The following is a 21189-nucleotide window of genomic DNA, read 5'->3' as shown; positions in this document are numbered from 1 at the left end:
ATGAAATCAAAAGTATATTGACATGCGATATTAGGTGGTTTTCACTGATATCTTGTGAAGTTAGTTACACTTGGGAATCAGATGAAGAATAAGAATTTCTCATTCAGGATATTGTTATGAATGTATAATTACAGTTCACATTGCATTGGCAGTACTCTAGTTTGCTTAAGGCAATATGTAGACATGTTTTATTAATTTTGTGCTAGTGGGAGAAAGCGTTGGGAAAACTTAACTGTTAATTGAAATTCCCTAGACTGAGGCTTTAGTGTTAGTTTAGTAAAGTCTCACTGATTGGCACTATGAGACTGTTTTTCAAATAATTACTGGCTCTGTGAAAAGTTAACATTTTATTACCTTCCACCCAAAGAATAGTTATTCCCTAAACTACTAAAAATTATGAGTATTTATCAGTTTTACTCATGTATATTAAACTATTTAATCAGATATCACTGCTGTTTTAAGCAGAAGCGATATATTTAATATGAGCTGTTCATTTATAGGCTTACATAGAAATAAGGAAAACATGTTTTATAAAATAACATGATCCTTAAATAAGATGTGTATTTGTCATTTGCCCTTATTTATGAATTTAAATGGAGCCATTTGTTACTAAAAGTCTGTAGAAAAAAATTTACTCTTCATTTCCTGTGGAATTTCAGTATGTTTCTTGTGGTAGATGTAGCCCAAAGCACATGTTCATTACTGTCTTTTCTGTTAACTGATTTAAGTTCTGTTCCATCAATTCTAATAGCTTTAGAAAATAGATTTGAACTATTATAGTAGTATAATATCTTGAATCTTTCCTAACCAGATCATAAGATTACTTAGCAATTATTACATAATCAGTAGTGAAAAAAATTGTGGTAGTAATGATAATATTGAATTAACTCAGTTAACTAGATAGAAACTAATGATAATTAGAAGAGTTTCTTGTTTGATCTCCATGAGCACCTATCAATTTTTTTTTTTGTGGTTGACCTCCATGGATTTTAGTAATTTATTTCAACTTCCAGCCCATTCCTTTCCTCTTTCCTTCCTTTCTTCTGTTGGAATATAGTTGATATACAATATCATATAGGTTTCAGATGTATAACACAGTGACTCAATAATTATATACATTGCTAGATTCTCAGCACAGTAAGTATAGTTATCCCCCTTACCATACTAATATATTATTGGTTATATTCTCTTATGTTGTGTTTTCATCCCTATGACTAATTCATTTTATAGCTTGAAGTTTGTATTTCATACATCTTCCCACCTCCCTCCTGATGGTAACCAACAGTCTGTTGTCAGTATTTATGGGTCTTTCTGTTTTTTGCTGTTTTATTTTTTAGATTTCACAAATACATGAAACCATGTGGTATTTGTCTTTCTCTATCTAACTTATTTCATTTAGCATAATACCCTCTAGGTCCATCCTTATTGTCACAAATGGTAAGATTTCCTTTTTTATGGCTGAGTAATACTCTATTGTGTATATGTACCACATCTTCTTTATCCATTCTTCTATCAGTGGACATCTGGGTTGCTTCCATATGTTGACTATTGTAAATAATGTAGCAGTAAACATGGGAGTTCATGTATCTTTTCAAATCAGAGATTTTGTTTTCTTTAGGTAAATTCCCAGAAGTGGGATAGCTGGGTTGTATGGTATTTTTATTTTTAGTTTTTGAGAAACCTCCATACTGCTTTCCATAGTGGCTGTGCCAATTTATATTCTGACCAACAGTGTAGGACAGTTCCCTTTTTTCCATATCCTTGCCAACACTAGTTATTTCTTGTCTTTTGGATAGTGGACATTCTAACTGGTGTGAGGTATTTTGGTTGTTTTGATGTTCATTTCCCTGATGACTGATGCTGTTGAGCATCTTGTCACTTGCCTTTTGGCCATTTATCTTTTTGGAAAAATGTTTATCTAGGTCCTCTGCCCATTTTTTAATTGGATTATTTGTTTTTCTGGTGTTGGGGTGTGTGAGTTCTTTATATATTTTGGATGTTAGTCCATATTGGGTAAGTCACTTGCAAATATGTTCTCCCACATAGTAAGTTACCTTTTCATTTTGTTGATGGTTTCTTTTGCAATGCAGAAATTTTTAGTTTGATGTAATCCCATTTACTTATTTTTGCTTTTGTTTATCTTGCCCGAAGAGACATACAAAGAAAAAAATTAATCATACTGATGGTCAAGAGATTCCTACCTATGTTTTCTTCTAACAATTTTATGGCTTCATGGCTTACATTTAGGTCTTTAATCCATTTCAAATTTATGTTGATGGTATAAGCCAGTGATCTATTTTCATTCTCTTGTATGCAATTGTCCAGTTTTCCCAACACCATTTATTAAAGAGACTGCCTTTTCCCCATTGTATATTATTGCTTTCTTTGACATATATTAATTGATCATGTATGTGTGGGTTTGTTTCTGAACTCTCTATTCTGTACCATTGGTCTATGTATCTGTTCTTGTGCCAGTACCACACAGTTTTAATCACTTTGTGGTATAGCTTGAAATCAGGGAGCATAATACCCCTAGTTTTGTTCTTCTTTCCAAAGATTGCTTTGGTTCCATATAAATTTTAGGTCTTTTGTGGTTCCATATAAATTTCAGGAGTCTTTGTTCTAAATTTGTTTGAAAAATGCCATTGGTATTTTGATAGGATTGCATTGAGTCTATAAGTTGCTTTGGACAGGATAGCCATTTTCCTTATATTAATTTTTCCTATCCATGAGCATGGGATAGCTCTCTACTTATTTGTGTCTTCTTCAGTTTCTTTCATCGGTGTCTTATAGTTCTCAGAGTACAGGTCTTTCACCTCTTTGGTTAGGTTTATTCCCTTTTTTTTTTTATGTAAGCACTTATCAGTTTTGCTTTCTTGTGTGATCATAGACTATATTGTTAAAAAACAATTTGCTTAGCAAAAGTAACCAAACCTGTCAGAAATCCCATTACTATTATTGGCAAAACAATTGAAAGTTTTCCTTCCTGAGGGAATAGGATAGAGTATGGTTCCCCCAAAGTAGAAGATTCACCTTCACAGTTATTGTGGAGATACTTTTCATGACCATTCTTTTGCTCTTAAAAATTGATGAATTGAGACTTTATATATCAAGAATGAGATGAGATGTTGAACATGTTCTAACAAATTTTTTGTTAAAACTTTCTCCCTTCTTTAGCCCTTCCTCATTGTTGACAGAGAAAGCTTTATAATACATCAGTCTGGTCATGTGTCTCTGTTATTAATATCTTTCAGTGGCTCATCATCACCTGTATAATCTGACCCCTATCTACCTTCATAGCTGAGTGCCCTGCCCATCTCTTATTTGGTGTTTCTTAAGAACTTCATGCCATCTCACACATTTTTGTGCCATTACAGGTGTTGTTTAATTTCCTTAGAAGGCTCTTTGCTTTTATATTTGTGGCACAGTTCCCTCAGTAATTTCTTTCCCTCTTTTCCTCTGTACACATGATTTTTCTGTTTATGCCCCTTGTCCCCTTTTCTATTGGGGTAGAATGGTTTTCCTTATTTATGTATATGAGTCAGCCATATAGTAAGAGTAATAGCAGCCCCTTGAAATGTTAAATTTTATTATATTGTTTATGATGTGAAGTACTTTCAATCTCTGAGCAGTAAAATATATTGATGATGCCCTGTTAGGTTTCTGTTGTTCTATGCAGGAAGTCCTAAACCAACACAAAACTTTATATAAATTATTTATATTCCAACTTCTGTGGAGCTTCAGTTTTTACTTTTAATCACTTAATCCATCTGGAATTTATTTTGTGGTAAGGGGATGTAAAAGAATCTTTACTCTGTTTTTTCAAAATAAGTGGCCCCAAATAATTTATTCAGTAATCATTCTTTTCTCCATTGATATGTTTCATTAATATACTAGAACTTTTTCTCTGCTGCCGTTTGTTTTCCATTAATTTGTATTTCAGTTTTTTTTAAACAAAATCACATTGTTAATTTAAATTCATCATGTTTTAACATTAATAGTCTATTTATTTTCTGTTGATGAATATCAAATTACCACATATTTATGGTGCTTTAAATAACATCCGTTTTTATGTCATTAACTACTATCAGTGTCTGTGAATTAGCAGTCTGGGCATGGTTTACCTGGATCTTCTACTCAGGTTGCACATAGCTGAAATCAAAGTGTCAGCAGGTGCTGTGGTTCCATGTAAGTGAGGCTTGAGGTTAGTCTTAAAAGGTCATGCATATTATTGGCAAAATAGGTTCCCTGCAGCTGTAGAACTCATAGTGGCTTCCATCTTCAGTAGTAACAGGAGAAAATCTCTTTGAATATCTTCCTTTTTAAAGGCTCCTATCTTAAATCTGACCCACTATATAATTTCCTTTTTTATTAACTCATAGTCAACCAATCTGAGATCTTCATTATATCTGCAAAATCCCTTTTGCCATATATTATAATCTCAGGAGTGAAATCTATCATATCTATGGGGAAGGAATTACACAGGATGCACACAAGAGGGTAGGAATCTTGGCAGCCAACTCAGAATTCTGCCTACCACAGACGGAACAAGTCTTCTTATGCTACTTATCTTTTTCAAAGTGCTCTTACTAGCATTTGTATACATTTTTTATTTCAGTTAAATTTTGTTGGACAAAGCAACACAGCACTCTCTACAATTCTTTCAAGTTTTCTGTACATTTGAAAACTTTCTTAATAAATACTGTGAAACAAGTAATTAAACAAACAGAACAAACCAAAACCCAACAACAACTTAACGAAGACACGGCCATTGGTATCAGCCCCTGGATAACGACCAAACACTCCTTTTGGGGTTTTATCTGAATTGCTTTAAAGTTATAAACTGATTAGGAAAAAATGGGGGTAAAATGTATTATTTTCATATATCTTACACATTAGAAATTAATTTTCATTGTATCATACTTGTAATACTGTTATAAAATTGGTTTCATGCTTTCTAACTGTGTCTTCCATTTCTGTTTTAGGTACAAAATATTTTAATTTTGTATCTGCTTTGCTGAACTTGAATAATTTTTATTATTTTATTAGGTGAATATCCAGGATTTTATTTGGAAGTCAGTCATCTGAATAAATGAATTTTTTCTTTTGAGTGCTTTATCTCTGACATCAACTTCATATTTTATTGCATTTGGCTAGAACTTGTGGTGTTACACAATTCTGATAACTGCAGTTTCTTGTTTCTGATTTTTTTTGTGTGAATGCTTCAAGTGTTTCATCATTAGGAATCATGTTGGCTGTTAAAGTGATTTTTCTTATGTTAGTTAAAGAAGTATTTTTTTTAAGTCATATTGAAGAAGTTTCTGTTTTTTGGTGAAGGTCTTTACCTGTTGATATATTATACATGGATTGCCTAAGAATGGAGAAAAGGTGTTCATTTTGTTTTATATTTACTTTTGATGCTATCCATTTAAGTATATAATTAGTTTTAGAAAAAGTCTTAGGGGCACCAGAAAAATCACATAATATGGAAAAATCCAAAACTCAAAAGAAAGACTGATATATATATGTGTATATAATATATGATATATATTACACTTTGTCATAATCATGAAAGTATTACTAAGTTAACTTTTTTTGCTGGCTGTGACAGCAAAGTATCTTCAGTATCTGTTTTTGTTGACATTTGAATTAGAAATCAACTCATATCTAACATGAAACTGTGTGCTTTAAAGTTATAGTCTGTCTCTAGTCTGGTAAGTTTTAAATCTTTTTATGCAGTCATGGAAAAAAATAAGTTTCTGCTTGAAGCAGTTGTCAAACAAGCTTCTTTCATCGATAGTCAGACATAGGGCAGCTGAGTGAGGCTGTTTAGTCTAGAGTAAATGCTCACGAGATTGCAAGGTCACTGAGGAAATGTAATTATGCAGTTGATTCCAGAATAGTCTTTTGTAGTAAGGACTTTAAGAGTATTAAATCACAATATTGATTTTAAAAAATGTTCCAAATTTAACCTCAGAAAGAAAAGCAGCACTAAATAAACTATTTAGTTTATTAATAAAATTATAACTAAAAATTATTACAATGAAATAGTTTTAATTCAGATTTTTACAGGACCCTAAAAAAACAAGTTCTGTGTATTATTGAAATTTGGTCAGTTTTACTCCCAAATCACTATAAAATTCAATAGACTCTGTGTATCTATATGTAATTATTTCCATTGGGAAATGAAACCTCATAGTTGTTACTCATTAACATTAAGAAAACAGTTGATTATTTAGCAGTTGCCTTGCTTTTGTTATTCATCCTATTATCACTGACTTGATTATGAAGCATCTACTGTGTGCCAGTTAACTCTTCCAGGTGCTGAGAAAACAGTGAGCAAAACAGAAAACATCTGTCATGGAGCTTATATTCTACTGGGGTGAAACCAACAATAAAAAATACATTAATGAGTCTGTTAGATGGAAATTACTTTGAAAGCAAAAATTGTAGGCTAAAAGAGTATATAGTGATTGGAGTAGACTGCTCTTTTACAGGTTCTGATGGAATCTTTCATAGGATGATATTTGAACAGACATTAAACAAAGAAGCTAAATGATCTGGTATCATGATTGTCATGGAGAGAGTAAGTTGGAACTGTTAAATAAGTACAGAACCTCTGAGGTAGGAGTGTATATTTGGAAAAGAGAGGAGGCCTGTCTGGAGCAGAGTGATTTGGCAAATGGTAGGAAGTGAGGTGAGAGTTCATTGTGGTAGCAGGTTTTTATGTAAGTAGGAATGTGGCCCAGTTAGATCATGGAGGATTTTTTTTTTCATTTTAACAGTTTTATGTACAATTATTTCATTCTTGCATTTCTCAATTCTTTTTTTCTATATTTACCCTTTGCCTTTCCTACTTGGTGAGATTTGGCTTTACATTCAAGGATCTTTTTCTGGTCTTTGTCCAGTTTTAGTTTAGCAAGGGTGAATGCCCACATGGACAGTTGTGCCATTTGCCTTCTTTCCTTGTACTCGTTCAATGTCAATGATGTATTTCTTCCTGTAAAACTGGACTACTTTGCCAATTTGCTTAACCTGTAGAGTCCTTGCACAACCTGCAACTCATGGATTTAGCATTATACTTTTATCTCAGCTCTTAGGAAAAAGGGGAATACATAATCTTCCTGTGAACGTGGGAAGGTGCTTTGAAATGCCTTTTATGGTTCTTGCTTCAGTCAGAAGTCGCAAAGGGTTCAAACCTCATTTTAGCTGCTGATTTTTCAGTGATGGCCACAAAAGGATGGAGTGTTTTTTTAGATAATGTTCAAGACTTGGGTTTTTACTTTGAAAGAGGTAGGAAGTCAGGAGAATTTTGAACAGAGGTGTGTCATAAGACTTACATTTAGAAAGGTCTAATATGGGAGAATGGATTGGGCAAAAGAAAGAAAACTTGTAGCAATCCGGTTAATCTAGTGGTAGGTCATAGTAAAATGGTAGCAGTGTAGTTGCTGAGAAAGTGTGCTCATATTATAGATATAATTTTAATAGCAATGTAGAGCATTTTTGATGGATTGCATGTGGGAGTTATGAAAAAGTTGCCATGTATCTGAGCAACAGAGCTGCCATTTACTGTGATAAGGCAGAATAGGGGAGGCAACATAGTTGTGCCAATTGCTTTAAGTTCTGTTATTTACCAGATATTATTGTTAAAAAATATGCTTTCAACATATTACAAATGCTGGGAAAAAAGCCCTAGAGATAGTCTGTGTAATTCTCCTCTTTTACAGGAGAGCAAACTGTCATGTGTTTAATATGGGAGAGGCCAGAGAAGAAAACTCTTGTGCTGGTGTCATATCACTGGTTAGTGCAAAGCTAGGGCTAGATTCCCAGACTCAGGTTAGTTTCTCTGTTGTACCATATGGACTTGCCATATACAGAGCTTTCAAAGTCTGAATTAGCTTTATTTTTATTGTGCTTTTAGATTATTGTTTAGCAACTTTCCTTGATTATGTTCTTTAAAAAATGAAAATAAAACTATTCTACTTAAAGCATAAGCCAAGTTCTCAGTCTCCATTCAGTATTGTTGCTGTTTGATGAGGAAAATAGGATTGACCTGGAAATAGTGACTCACAAGCTTTTGGGTTAGAGTATAGGTAAAGGTGACCTGATAATAGAGGTTTAGTAAAGGCAGCGTGGTAGTAATGGTTTGTCCTGGGTGCCTGCAATAAGAGGTTAACTTATCTGTAGAGAATTAAAAAAATAATAAAGGCAATTAAAAGTCAGTTTTTCTATCATCTTGTACTAGCAGTTTTAAACAATGTCAATTTTCAAATACTCCTTCCTGAAAAAATCTTTTGTTGGTCCAAGTTCTAAACAATTGTTTTACTTTTGAATTTAATAATATACATGTAAGCTTCCAATTAGCATGTCTTTATTTTTTGTTCTTTAATAACATTGTATTATCCAAAGAAGTGAATTCAGAGAACTCCCAGTGTTATTTCAGTTCCATATTCCAGCCCCTCTCCCACAACACCAATTAACTCTGCTACATTTAGCCTTACTCAAGAGAAGTTTATAAGGTTTTAGAATCCTTCTGTCTCTTTTCTAGCAAAGTTTATACTTCCAGCTCTCCTGTGGCACTGTATATTCCTGAGTTTAAGCAGTAGGTTTGAAGTAAACAGGGATAGTCCAGTGACTATAAAGATGAAGAAATAGAACTTAAGTTCCTGGAGCATTTGTCTGTATTTAAAGCTTTTCAACTGGGAGACATCTGAAAGTTGCTAGAATCAATCCTGAAGAACAAAGACATGAACAGTATTGCAGTTTCCGGAATTTATGGTGAAATAGGTATTTTATGAAACTGTCAAACTCACCCATCTCACTAAGATATTTCCTAGTTATTTGGGTATCTGTTGCTTCAAGAAAGAAACTGGAAATTAAAATTAACAAAAAATATTCTTCAGTTGATTATGAGCAAAGATAAATTGACAAATCTGACTCTATTAACCATTGAAGATGAATATGCAGACAATTTCAATTTTAATGAATTCCTTAACAAACTTGCAGAAGTCAAACTCGGAAACTCTAATGTCACACTGTCGATTATATACTTATAAATATTTTCTTGTTCTCAAAAATTAAATTAATAAAATTAATGGGTATTTTAATCCATTACTTTACCTCTTTTATGATGTATATTTTATTTTTACTTTACATTAAAATTCTTTTTACTGGCATAATTCTGTGGAAAAAATCCCATAAAAAAGGCATAATTCTGTGGAAAAAATCCCGTAAAAAAAATCTCATTATCTGTGTGTCTTCGGCATTGCTATTATTTTTCGTTTCATGATTATTACAGATTAATTTTGTTAGATAGAGGAGCAGGTATGGTAGAAAATGATTGGCTGTCCAATACTAGGTGTGCAACTGTCTGATAAGAGTTGGCCCTGAGGATAGGATACTGTGTGATGGGTTTCTGTAACACCCCAAACATAATGTTAATTTAATAATCATAAAAATAAATTCTCTATATATTTGGTCATATTGCTTTCAGAAGAATGTGGAGACTTAGATTTTGCTTTGTTTTAGGCAAATTATGCTCAGAGACCAAAATTGTCTTTGTCAGTAATTTATTTAACACAGGTTCACTGTGAGATTATAGTTTATATTTCACAAGTCAGTAGCATTCTGGATAAAGTCTTTTACTTATTTATTTTCATGTTTTGTTTTTTTATTGTTTATTTTTTATTAAGGTACCATTGATATATACTCTTATGAAGGTTTCACAACAAAAACAATGTGATTATTACATTCACCCTTATTATTGAGTAGCCCCCATACCCGTTGCAGTCACTGCGCATCAGTGTGGTAAGATGCCATAGAGTCCATGTTTGTCTTTTCTGAGCTACACTGACTTCCCCGTGACCCCACATACACCATGTGCACCAACCATGATCCCCTTTTCCTTCCCTCCCCACCCTCCAGCCTCTACCCCTCCCCTTCGGTAACCACTAGTCCCTTCTTGGAGTCTGTGAGTCTGCTGCTATTTTGTTCCTTCAGTTTTGCTTCCTTGTTATACTCCACAAATGAGAGAAAATATTTGGTATTTGTCTTTCTCTGCCTGACTTATTTCACTGAGCATAATACCCTCTAGCTCCATCCATGTTGTTGCAAATGGTAGAATTTGTTTCTTTCTTATAGCTGAATAGTATTCCATTGTGTATATGTACCACATCTTCATCCATTCATCTACTAATGGACACTTAGGTTGCTTCCATTTCTTCACTATTGTAAGTGGTGCTGCAATAAACATAGGAGTGCATATGTCTTTGAATCTGAGTTGTTTTCTTTGGGTAAGTTCCTAGGAGTGGAGTTCCTGGGTCAAATGGTATTTCTATTTTTAGTTTTTTGAGGAACCTCCATACTGTTTTCCACAATGGTTGAACTAATATACATTCCCACCAGCAGTGTAGGAGGGTTCCCCTTTCTCCACGTCCTCACCAACATTTGTTGTTGTTTGTCTTTTGGATGTTGGCCATTCCTAACTGGTGTGAGGTGATATCTCATTATGGCTTTAATTTGCATTTCTCGGATGATTAGTGATGTGGAGTATCTTTTCATGTGCCTGTTGGCCATCTGAATATCTTCTTTGAAGAAGTGTCTGTTCATATCCTCCACCCAATTTTTAATAGGGTTATTTGCTTTTTGGGTGTTGAGGCATGTGAGTTCTTTATATATTTTGGATGTTAACCCCTTGTCAGATATGTCATTTACGAATAATTCACCCATACTGTAGGATGTCTTTTTGTTCTGCTGATGGTGTCCTTTACTGTACAGAAGCTTTTTAGCATGATAGAGTCCATTTGTTCATTTTTGATTTTTGTTGCCTTGCCCGAGGAGATGCATTCAGGAAAAAGTTGCTCATGTTTATGTCCAAGAGATTTTTGCCTATGTTTTTTTCTAAGAGTTTTATGCTTTCATGACTTACATTCAGGTCTTTAATCCTTTTTGAGTTTACTTTTGTGTATGGGGTTGGATAATAATCCAGTTTCATTCTCTTACATGTATTTGTCCAGTTTTGCCAACATCAGCTGTTGAAGAGGCTGTCATTTCCCCATTGTATATCCACGGCTCCTTTATCGTATATTAATTGACAATATATGCTTGGGTTTATATCAGGGCTCTCCATTCTGTTCCATTGGTCTATTGTTCTGTTCTTGTGTCGGTACCAAATTGTCTTGATTACAGTGGCTTTGTAGTAGAGCTTGAAGTCAGGGAATGTAATTCCCCCTGCTTTATTCTTCCTTCTCAGGATTGCTTTTACACTTTGGAGTCTTTTGTGGTTTCATGTGAATTTTAGAGTTATTTGTTCCAGTTTGTTGAAGAATGCTGTTGGCATTTTGATAGGGATTGCACTGAATCTGTCCTGTAGTTTTCACAGTATAAGTCTTTCACTTCCTTGGTTAGGTTTATTCCTAGGTATTTTATTCTTTTTGATGCAATTACGAATAGAATTGTTTTCCTGATTTCTCTTTCTGCTAGTTCCTTGTTACTGTATAGAAATGCAACAGATTTCTGTGTATTAATTTTGTACCCCACAACTTTGCTGAATTCAGATATTAGTTCTAATAGTTTTGGAGTGGAATCTTTAGGGTTTTTTATGTACAATATCATGTCATCTGCAAACAGGGACAGTTTGACTTCTTCCTTACCAATCTGGATGCCTTGTATTTCTTTGTGTTGTCTGACTGCCGTGGCTAGGACCTCCAGTACTATGTTGAATAACAGTGGGGAGAGTGGGTATCACTGTCTTGTTCCCATTCTTAGAGGAAAAGCTTTCAGCTTCTCACTGTTAAGTATGATGTTGGCTGTGGATTTGTCATATATGGCCTTTATTATGTTGAGGTACTTGCCCTCTATACCCATTTTGTTGAGAGTTTTTATCATGAATGGATGTTGAATTTTGTCAAATGCTTTTTCAGCATCTATGGAGATGATCATGTGGTTTTTGTCCTCCTTTTTGTTGATGTGGTGGATGATGTTGATGGATTTTTTAATGTTGTACTGTCCTTGAATCCCTGGATGAATCCCACTCAATCATGATGGATGATCTTTTTGAAGCATTTTTGAATTCAGTTTGCTAATATTTTGTTGAGTATTTTTGCATGTATGTTCATCAGGGATATTGGTCTGTAATTTTGTTTTTTGGTAGGATCTTTGCTTGGTTTTGGTATTAGAGTGATGTTAGCCTTGTAGGTAAGTTTGGGAGTATTCCCTCCTCTTCTACTTTTGGAAACCTTTAAGGAGGATGGGTATTAGGTTTTCACTAAATGTTTGATAAAATTCAGCAGTGAAGCTATCTGGTACAGGTATTTTGTTCTTAGGTAGATTTTTTATTATGAATTCAATTTCTTTGCTTGTAATTGGTATATTAAGATTTTCTGTTTCTTCCTGGGTCAGCCTTGGAATGTTGTACTTTTCTAGAAAGTTGTCCATTTTTTCTAGGTTATCCAATTTGTTAGCATGTAATTTTTTATAGTATTCTCTCACAAGTCTTTGTATTTCTGTGTTGTCTGTAGTAATGTTTCCTTTCTCATTTCCATTCTGTTTATGTGTATAGGCTCTCTTTTTTCTTGATAAGTCTGCTATGCGTTTATCTATTTTGTTTATTTTCTCAAAGAAACAGCTCCTGCTTTCATTGATTCTTTCTATTGTTTTATTCTTCTCAATTTTATTTATTTCTACTTTAATCTTTATTATATCCCTCCTTCTACTGTCTCTGAGCCTCATTTGTTCTTCCTTTTCTGGTTTCATTAATTGTGAGTTCAGACTGTTCGTTTGGGATTGTTCTTCTTCCCTGACATAGGCATGTATTGCAATATAACTCCCCTCTTAGCACGGCCTTTGGTGCATCCCACAGATTTTGCAGTGTTTAATTATTGTTCTCATTTGTCTCCATATATTGCTTGATGTATGTTTTTATTTGTTCATTGATCCATTGATTATTTAGGAGCATGTTATTAATCCTCCATGTGTTTGTGGGCTTTTTCATTTTCTTTTTGTAATTTATTTCTAGTTTCATACATTTGTGATCTGTAAGCTGGTTAATACAATTTCAATCTTTTTGAATTTACTGAGATTCTTTTTGATGCCTGGTATATAATCTATTTTTGAAAATGTTCCATGTGCACTTGAGATGAATGTGTATCTTGTTGCTTTTGGATAGAGTGTTCTGTAGATGTCAGTTAGATCCATCTCTTCTAATACATTGTTCAGTGCCTCTGTCTCTTTACCTATTTTCTGCCTGGTTGATCTGTCCTTTGGACTGAGTGGTGTGTTGGAGTCTCTTAAAATGAATGCATTGAATTCTATTTCCCCCTTTAATTCTGTTAGTATTTGTTTCACATATATAGGTGATTCTGTGTTGGGTGAATAGATATTTATAATAGTTATATCCTCTTGTTGGAGTGACCCCTTATCATTTTGTAATGTCTTTCATTGTCTCTTGTTACTTTCTTTGTTTTGAAGTCCATTTTGTCTGATACAAGTACTGCAATTCCTGCTTTTTTCTCCCTATTAGTTGCATGATTTCTATCCCTTTACCTTTAGTATGTGTATGTCTTTAGGTTGATGTGAGTCTCTTGTAGGCATCATATAGATGGGTCTTGTTTTTTTATCCATTCAGTGACTCTAGGTCTTTTGATTAGTACATTCAGACCATTTACATTTAGGGTTATAATCGATAGGTATGTATTTATTGCCATTGCAGGCTTTAGATTCGTGGTTACCAAAGGTTCAAGGGTAACTTCCTTACAATCTACCAGTCTAATTTAACACACTTCGTATGCTACTACAAACACAACCTAAAGACTCTTTTTTTTCCCTCCTTTTTCTTTCTCCTCCGTTCTTTGTATGTTATGAATCATATTCTGTACTCTTTGTCTATACCTTGGGTGACATCTATTTAGCCTTAGGAAGACTTCCATCTATAGAAATTCCTCCTAAATGTACTGTAGAGGTTGTTTGTGGGAGGTAAATTCTCTCAGGTTTGGCTTATCTGAAAATTGTTTAATCCTTCCTTCAAATTTAAATGATAACCTTGCTGGGTAGAGCATTCTTGGTTCAAGGACCTTCTACTTCATTGCATTAAATATATCATGCCACTCTCTTCTGACCTGTAAGGTTTCTGTTGAGAAATCTGATGATAGCCTGATGGGTTTTCCTTTGTATGTGATCTTTTTTCTCTCTCTATCTGCTTTTAAAAGCCTGTCTTTATCCTTGATCTTTGCCATTTTAATTATTATATGTCTTGATATTGTCTTCCTTGGATCACTTGTGTTGGGAGATCTGTGTACCTCCATGACTTGAGAGACTATCTTCTTCCCCAAATTGGGGAAGTTTTCAGCAATTACCTCCTCAATGACACTTTCTATCCCTTTTTCTCTCTCTTCTTCTTCTGGTACCCCTATAATGCTAATATTGTTCCGTTTGGATTGGTCACACAGTTCTCTCAATGTTCTTTCATTCTTAGAGATTCTTTTTTCTCTCTGTGCCTCACTTCTTTGTATTCCTCTTCTCTAATTTCTATTCCATTTACCTTCTCTTCTACTGCATCTAATCTGCTTTTAAATACCTCCATTTTATGTTTCATTTCAGATATGGAATTTCTTAATGATTGAATCTCTGACTCAAATTCATTCCTGAATTCTTGAATATTTTTCTGTACCTCTATGAGCATGTTTATGATTTTTATTCTGAACTCTCTTTCAGGCAGATTGATGAGTTCAGTTTCATTTAGCCCTTTTTCTGGAATTTGTGAGATTTTGGTCTGAACCATGTTCTTTTGACATTTCATATTTCTGTGTGGTGCCCTCTAGTCCTGGAAGCTCCAGTTTCTGGAGCTATTCAGCCTCTAGAGTGAGGTTGGGGGTCGTAGGGGAGCAGAGCTGGTACCTGGGGGGAGGAAAGATCTGTTTCCTGATTCCAGTATGCCGTGTCTGTCTCCAGTGTCAGAGCCAGTGGGCCAAGCACACAGGTGTAAGCATCTGTGCTTTGCATTTCTAGCTCTGACTGGCCTGATGCCAGTGTAGTGACTGCTGGTTTGTGACCCGGTGCCAGCAGGGTAGGAGGAAGGCTCAGCAGGCTACGTGTCACAGTGAGGGGCCTCTGAGCTGAGTAGGCAGCCAGGGGGATAGGGACCCTTCAGCTGCTTAAAGTTCCCAACCTGCTGGGCAGAGGGCACCCAGACAACCTTGTCCACCACTCCCTTCTCCTGTGTAGCAAGCTCTGTATAAATCCCGCCCCTTCAGCTGCCCTCTTGCTGCTAGGAAGCCTCTTAGACTGCCTGCCTTTCCCTTGTCCCAGAGTGGCCGGGTGTGGATCCCATCCTCCACAAATGGCTGGAATCTGTCTCTCAAGCACTCTACCTGTCCCAGCTCACCAACCTCAAGAGCACCACATAGTGTAGGTTTCTACTTGCAAGCCCATCTCCAGGGCTGGGTGTTCACCAGTCCCAGGCTTCCACCCCTTCCCCGCTCTGTTTCTCTTCTTCCTGCCCGTGAGCTGGGGTGTGGGAAAGGCTTGGGTCCTGCCAAATCAAGGCTTTGGTATGTTACCGTGTTTTGTGAGGTCTGCTATGTTCGTGAGGTCTGTTTTCAGTCTGGTTCAGGCTTCTTTCCTGTTGCTGTTTTAGGGTTAGTTGTATTAACTATATTTTTTTACTATCAGTGCTTTTGGAAGGAGTTCTCTGTCTCACCTCTCATGTCACCATCTTGAATCTTGACTCTGTCTTTTGATTGGTGCACTCAGACCATTTACATTTGGTGTGATTATCGATAGGTATTTAGTTATTGCCATTGCAGCCTTTAGATTTGTGGTTACCAAAGGTTCAGTGGTAATTCCCTTACTATCTAACAGTCTAATTTAACTCACTTAGTATGCTGTTACAAACACAACCTAAAGGTTGTTTCTTTTTTTCCTCCTTTTTCTTTCTCCTCCATTCTTGATATATTAGGTATCATATTCTGTACCTCTTTGTCTATTCCTTGATTGACTTTGGGGGTAGTTGATTTGATTTTTGCATCTGCTTAGCAATTAATTGTTCCACTTTCTTTGCTGTGGTTTTATTTTCCCTGGTGACAGCTATTTAGCCTTAGAAATACTTTCATCTATAGCAGTCCCTCCAAAATGCACTGTAGAGGTGGTTCTGGGGAGGTAAATTCTCTCAGATTTTGCTCATCTGGAAATTGCTTAATCCCTCCTTCAAGTTTAAATGATAATCTTGTTGAGTAGAGTATTCTTGGTACATCATTGCATTAAATATATCATGCTACTCCCTTGTGGCCTGTAGGGTTTCTGTTGAGAAGTCTAATGATAGCCTGATGCATTTTCCTTTGTATGTGATCTTTTTTCTCTCTCTAGCTGCTTTTGAAAATCTGCCCTTATCCTTGATCTTTGCCATTTTAATATTATATGTCTTGGTATTATCTTCCTTGGGTCCCCTGTGTTGGGAGATCTGTGCACCTCCATAGCCCAAGAGACTATCTCCTAGCTCTCAGCAATTACCTCCTCAAAGACACTTTCTATCATTTTTTCTCTCTCCTCTTTTTCTAGTACCACTATCACGTGAATATTGTTTTGTTTGGATTGGTCACACAGTTCTTGCAATATTCTTTATTCCTAGAGATCCTTTTTTTCTCTCTGTCCCCCAGCTTCTTTGTATTCCTGTTCTCTAGTTTCTATTTCATTTATCACCTCCTCTATTTCATCTAATTTGTTTTTAATCCTTCCATTGTATGTTTCATTTCTGATACTGAATTCTTCAACATTTGTATCTCATTCCTCAATTCCTCCCTGAGTTCTTGAATATTTTTCTGTAGCTCCATGAGCATGTTTATGATTTTTATTTTGAACTCTCAGGAAGGTTGGTGAGTTCAGTTTCATTTGGCCCTTTTTCTGGTGTTTGTTAGATTTTTGTTTGAAGCAAGTTCTTTTGACGTTTTATATTTGTATGTGGTGCTCTTTAGTGCCTAGAAGCTGTATTCTCTGGAGCTGCTCAGCCCTGGAGTGATGTTGTGGGTCGCTGGGGAGCTGCACTGGTGCCTGTTGAGAGAAAAGAGCTGTTTTCTGCTTCTGGACTTCAATGCCTGTCTCCACTGTCAGAACCAGTGGCCCAAGCACACAAGTGTTAAGCCTCTGTGCTTTGCATCTGTAGCTGCCGTAGGTGGGGCTTCCCTCTGGCTGGCCTGACACTAGAGCAGGGATTGCCGGTTTGCGAGCCTGTGCCAGTAGGTCAGGAAGAAGTCACAGCAGGCTGCGTTTTACAGTGAAGGGCCTTGGAGCTGAGTATCCAGCCAAGGGAATGGGGCGCCTGAACCTCCTGAAATTTCTCAACCTGCTGGGAAGAGCTTGCCCAGACAACCTTGTCCACCTATATCTTGTCCTGTGCAGCAAGCTCCATGCAAACCTCACCCCTTCAGCAGTCCTCTCGCTGGTAGGAAGCCTCTCAGACCACCCACCTTTCCGCTGTCCCAGAGCAGGCAGTTGTGGATCCCTGTACTGCATAAATGGCTGAAATCTCAGTTTCTCCAAGTATTCCACCTGTCTTAGCTTTCCAATCCCACTAATCTCCAGAGCACCATGCAATGTAGGTTTGTGCTCCCAAAGCAGATCTCCAGGGCTGGGTGTTTAGCAGTTCTAGGCTTCCACCCCCTCCCCACTCTGTTTTTCTTCCATCTGCTGGTGAGCTGGGATGGGGGAAGGGCTTGGGTCCTACCAAGATCAAGACTTTGGTATGTTATCCTGTTTTGTGAGGTCTCCTCTGTTCTCCAGGTGTATGCAGTCTGACACAGCCTTTTTTTTTGTTGCTCTTTTAGAATTAGTTGTATTAACTATATTTTCATATTATACATGGTTTTGTGAGAAGTTCTCTGGTTCACCTCTCATGCCACCATCTTGATTCTCTATGGATAATGTCTTTTAATAAGCCAGAGAAGAAATAACATACTCCAAACTAATGACATATTAATTATAGTATTGTTCCAGGCATAGTGGAGATGAAAGAAAAACAGTCCACATTTTGTTGAGCGTACCTTTATATGATTTGGTTTTCAGTAGAGTCAGTCCTTGCAATTAAAAGCTGGGTATCAGCTGTTGGCTTAGGCCTGTCACTGCTGGGGCACATAGCTAGCCAGCAATGGCACCAGTGTTGGCAGGGCAGGCCACATGCTCTGAAGGTTATTACTCCAGGGACTGTTCCATGGTTTGCACAACTGTGCCTACAAACAGTAGCTTCACCACAGCAGTAACAGCTGTCCCTTCTCTTTCTGAGACTACTGCATGGTTTAATACTACTGCCTGCCAGTACTAGCCTGGCCATGGCAGGAGCAAGTGTCTCAAGATCTTCAGAGAGCTATTTAGATCAATGAAGAATTGTGTTTTCCAGACTGAACACTCTCGGTAAGTCCTCTCAAATTCTTGCTATTTAGAGTTTAAATGTCTATTATGTCACAGCTGTTCTTTTTCATGTTCTAATTGATAAGTCCCCAGCAGTGTCTATCAACAGTTGGCTACTGAGTGCTTATTGACAACAGATGTTGATGACAGCATCCCAGCACAACTTCCTTAATGTAAATAAATTCACCCGTAGTTCAAAACAACTTCACTCAAGTCATAAACAAAAAGATTTCAAATCATACAGAACACATCAAATTTAGAAAAAAAAAAAGCAACCAAGATAAGAAATGGTTAAGAATTAGGTCCTACTTAGTTTAAAAGAACTGTGATTGTTGAATCTCGAAAAGAAATTACTGCTTTGGGAGAGCAGAATCAACATGGTTGTTTTAGTTTATGAAGGACTTTTTTAGGAAATACTGTTTTTGAAAGGAAGATTGCCAATAAGATGGTAAAATGTGCATCAGATGATCAGATAAAATGGCTCTTCAGGCTGAAGAGCCCAGTGTGGGAGAAGTTGCTTATTGGTTCTATGTAGTGTTGATATTTATTGGACTGTGAGCAAGATGCTATTTCAAATAATTTTTGAACACTTACTGTAATTCTTGGACTCTGTATTCTTCAAAATAACTTTTTTGACTCTGCCCAGATTCTATATCTTAGCTTTTTGTCATACTGTTTGTCTGTATGTTCCTAAATAACACAATTCTATTGTAGTTCTTTAATTTCAAATTTTGGACCCCACTCTTGACATCCTAATGTGATAGATGAAGACTTAGCCCTTTAAAACTCCTTCCCTATCCTTATTTCACTTTCCCTTTTATCTCCCAGTACAGTTATATCACACTTTTAAAACTGAATCCTTACTGAGTGTTTCCATGGTAAGTTGTAAATATTTTCAGCCAAGCCACATATTGTACAATGATTATGTCTTTTGGTTTCTCATAATGGTCATATTGATTTTTTTCTTCAAATTTTTCCCTTTGGGCTTAACAGCATCTTGCCTACCTCATCAAACCCTCAAATCGTCTTACTCCTTCTGAGACAAATGGATATGAAAACAAAATAGAATCTTAACATTCATCGCCTTCTGCTTTCTTTTAACCTCCTTATCCAGTGTAGATGGCACTGAGTGCTGTTTTTGTTAATAGCTTAGTCTCTCCTGTCCTTACGTTTGCCTTGTGTTACAAGCATACAAATTACTGGCTTTGTTAATTTGTGATGAGTAACATTAGGGCTTGTGGCACTGCTACTTTCTAAATGTTTAAAAAGTATTCTTATAAAGAGTGATTAGCTGTCTTTAGATTCAGAGAAAATTTAGTCAATCTTTTGGTCTCTTTCCTTGAGGTTTAACTCAAACTTAATTTAGAAAGAATTGACAGTTAGGGAGGCACAAGCAATAATATTTATTTCCTTCTCCTATTCCTACCCTTCTATCCTAGAGAAGTGAAAGAAAGATTCAGTGGCTTGAATTTGCTAGTGGAGACGGGAGTCATAAGACATAGTGGGACAGCTTTGGTCTCCCAGCAAATGAGTTAACAGCATTTCTTGGAACTCTTCAACGGAGCTGCCATTCTTTCTCAGGAATGTTAGTTGTTACCTTTATCCTTTCATTTGGTGGAAGTTAATATGTATAACCTGATGGTGGCTCTACCACTTTCATCTGCTTCATTGAGCTTGCCTACTAGTCTTGGAGGTTTTTATTTGTACAAATAATTAATCCAGCACCATCTTAACTCTCAATTTATACTTAGTGTTTAAAAATGCTATATTGAAAGTCTGTATATTTATTATATGTATTTCTATATAAAAGTTTCACATTGTGGATTATGTGCAGTATTTTGAAAAATTGAATAAAATAGAAAATAAACTAGGCAAGGGCATCATTATACTTAGCAAAAGTAGTGATAAGCTAGAATCTGTTAGAGATGGATTTAAAATCCAGACTCAATGTTTATGGATAAGTCCCATGTCTGTGTATGACAACTGATCAGTGGTTAGTTGCATTCAAAGGGTGTTGTCAATTTGGGCTACATACACCTTCTAAAGCAAGAACATGTGGAATAAAAATTTGGTTGTGTTATCTTTAAATCTCTACAAAATTCCTAATAAATTTGTTTTCTACTACTCATTTATTCTTACACCTGCAAATTATTCATAAAATAACTTAAAGTAATAAAAAAATTAAAAGGTTCTATTGGACCTAGATGATAAATGGGAATGACTATTTTTCCAATAGACAGAGGGTTAGAAAATGAAATTCCATAAAGTATTACAATAGAAGAAATGTAGAGGCTATGCCCACATATGCCTATACATAATTTCCCGTAGACCTCAAAAGTAAGTTTTCTAAGACTTTAGGAATAATTTAAGTAGTGACTCCTACTAAAGTGTACTGAGTTTAAAGCAGCATTTCTCAAACTTTTCTAACATAATTAGTATATGTACTTTATATGAAAACTCACTGCAAACATGTATATACACACACATAAAACTGCAACAAGAACTTCACAAAAACAATACTTACATTTGCTAAGTACAAGTGTTCTAGTATCTATAAGTTTTGTTTTTTAGATCCCATATGTAAGTGAAATCATATGGAATTTGTCTTTGTCTTATTTCACTTAGTGTAATACTCTCAAGGTCCATTCTTATGGTTGGAAATGGCAAGACTTCATTCTTTTCATAGCTGAGTGATATTCCATTGTAATAAATATACTACATCTTCTTTGTCCATTCATCTATCAATGGACAGTTACGTTACTTTTGTTATCTTGGCTGTTGTAAATAATACTGCAA

At 35.7% G+C, this 21189-nt stretch overlaps 1 protein-coding gene and 1 pseudogene across 3 annotated transcripts in view; one reads left to right on the top strand and one right to left on the bottom strand.

The window, feature by feature from the left end:
• MNAT1 (MNAT1 component of CDK activating kinase) overlaps positions 1-21189 on the top strand; it is a 243732-nt gene that overhangs the window by 142738 nt on the left and 79805 nt on the right. The window lies entirely within an intron of this gene.
• Positions 5117-14501, bottom strand: LOC140850741 (ribosomal protein uL24-like pseudogene; annotated as a pseudogene).

Source organism: Manis javanica, chromosome 8, assembly GCF_040802235.1.
Source record: "Manis javanica isolate MJ-LG chromosome 8, MJ_LKY, whole genome shotgun sequence".
Taxonomy (NCBI): domain Eukaryota; kingdom Metazoa; phylum Chordata; class Mammalia; order Pholidota; family Manidae; genus Manis; species Manis javanica.
Note: the sequence above shows the minus strand (reverse complement) of the source record. Positions and strands in the feature narration are given on the sequence as shown.